We start from the raw sequence: 2385 nt of genomic DNA on the forward strand, positions 1-2385 counted from the left end.
GTTCCTTTGCTCTCAACATTTACTTAACCCTAGGGTCTCTGGCCACTCCCTTCCCCCCACCCCGCCTCCAAATCACACAATCCAACACATCCTATTTTTGTTTCCTGGCTTCCCCATTGCATTCCCAAGTGTAAGACGCTTATTCTAAAGCCAAACCTCATCTCTCATCCTCCAGCTACAAAGCTCAGTCCTGTCCAGGGCAAAAAGTAAGAGACATCACGCGCTCACCTGGTTCTGGATGTTTGGAATGTTTTGTCTGTCTGTTTTGTGGGTGCAGATAGGTCTGTGTTTTCTGGTGTGTCCATAAGTCTTGTGGCAAACATGGAGCCAGGATGGAAATAGCTCAGGCTCAGTTGAATTATGAATGTTGGTAGCCACTGCATGTTTATTTCAAAGGACTGGTCTCTTTTGAGCATGTGAGCTTTCTGAGTTCTATGTTTATTAGTTTTGTTTTTGTTTTCTTTGCAGCTGCCAGTCTCCACTACTAATGCCATTTGCCAGAGGTACTTTGATGGCCAGGGCTCAGAATTCATCTATGGAATTTCTGGTTAATACATTCAGTTTAGCAGGGATTCAGATGTCTTTTGAGTGTGGATAATATTCAAGTTGTGTTATGCTGTTCCACTTTTACTGGAAAACTGGCTCTGGAATTGGATTATGACTCCCCTTCATTGAGATCCAAGAATGTATCTCAATGTTTAGAGAAAGGTTTTCTCTAAAATCTCTGTTCTTTGTTAGGAGGGCCACCTAACTGTGTCAGAGAAAGGAGAGCAAACTAAGACAAAAGGAATTAAAGGAACTCGCTTTGCAGTGATTGTTCTCAGCAATAAGTACTGAGAATAACACCTCTTGGCTAAATGGTTAGATGGAAAATGTGAAAGCTTAAGTGTTTGAGGATATGAAAACTTGTGTTTTAAGGAATGTAAATATGCATATTGTAAAGGTGTAAGAAAGTAATCTAAGGTAGTAGAAATGTTTCACATTTCTTTCACTCTATTTTGAAGGTTCAGAGTTTTAATATTGATCAATGGAGTTCTGATAAGCTGATAAAGCACCAACTATTATTATCAGTGACAAGCTTAAGATTTTAAATTTTCTTTGGTTGTCTTCTAAGTATATATAATTAAAGGTGCTTCTCATTGTGCTAAAAAAAATCTCTGACCAATCTATATGTATGACTCTGAGACAGAGGGAAAATGCCTGTGATTTTTAACCCAAAGTTTTTGTTATGGATAACTCCTGTTAGCTGCTTTTTCTACAGTGTGAATTTCAGTACAGATTACAAACAGTGCTAATACATACATACATACATACATATATATATATATCTTCTATATCTAACTTACTTTAAACAAAAAAGCTCATGTAAGTTTCAGGGAGCCATAAGACTTTGATCTACCTCTCTCAGGTCAAATGGCCTCCAGATAAGAACAGCCTAGCGTCCCCTACTGGCCTGTTCTTGAAGGTACGATCTCTTTCTCACTTGGTCTTGGGTCCCTTCCCCCTCCCTCAACTATCAGGATGATATGCCTGAAAGTTCCAAATTTCTGATTTTCCTTTAAGTTTCTTAAGTTAAGTACCTTAACTTCCAACCCTAGTCTACATCTGTCTCAGCAGATTTCCCTCAGTTGGCGGGTACCATCTGGGAATCAGCCATGCACTACAAACTATTCCACATGGCTGTGAGCCCTGGACTTGTTGAAAGCTGATAGAACCAGTCCAGCTCCTGTGATTGTTCCCTGTATCTTCAGCTGGGTCAGTGAACCAGATGTTTCTGATGAATACACCAGTGCTTAAATTCCCTCCTGGCCTTTGATTAGCATCCTAGCCTTCCTAAACCCTGACAATGAAACTTCAGCAGGAAGTTGTGAGAGAAGGGAGCACATCACCCCTTATCCTGGACAAAAGACTGGTGTTTTAAGTCAAAAGGAAATTTTCTGGCAAAAGGGACAAAATGGCGACCTGTAATGTTTATTACCACACCGGAAAAGGTACCTGTTCAAACTAAATAGACCCAAATTTATCAACCACTGGATTCATTAGCTGAAATAGTTCTACAATATGACAGAACACTCATAATTGCTTTATCTAAGACAAGGAGGTTATTGTGTGGCTTTGAGAAAAATTCTTGTTTCTATGCAAACCACTTGAAAGCTATTAGAGAAAATCAGTGAGGATTATTAGATTTACTAACAGCAGAGAAGGCTAGCCTCTGCCTCTTCCTCAAGGAGGAATGTTGTGTCTATGTCAACCAATCAGGTATAATAAAAGACAAAATCTGCCAACTCTAGACAGATCTCCACAGCACAAAGCCGCTGGGCGGTGGGCCCTTGACAGGCATGCTGCCCTTCCTAACCTCCCTTCGCCTTCCCCTTGTCCTCATTC

This window comes from Mastomys coucha, unplaced genomic scaffold (assembly GCF_008632895.1).
Source record: "Mastomys coucha isolate ucsf_1 unplaced genomic scaffold, UCSF_Mcou_1 pScaffold2, whole genome shotgun sequence".
Classification (NCBI taxonomy): domain Eukaryota; kingdom Metazoa; phylum Chordata; class Mammalia; order Rodentia; family Muridae; genus Mastomys; species Mastomys coucha.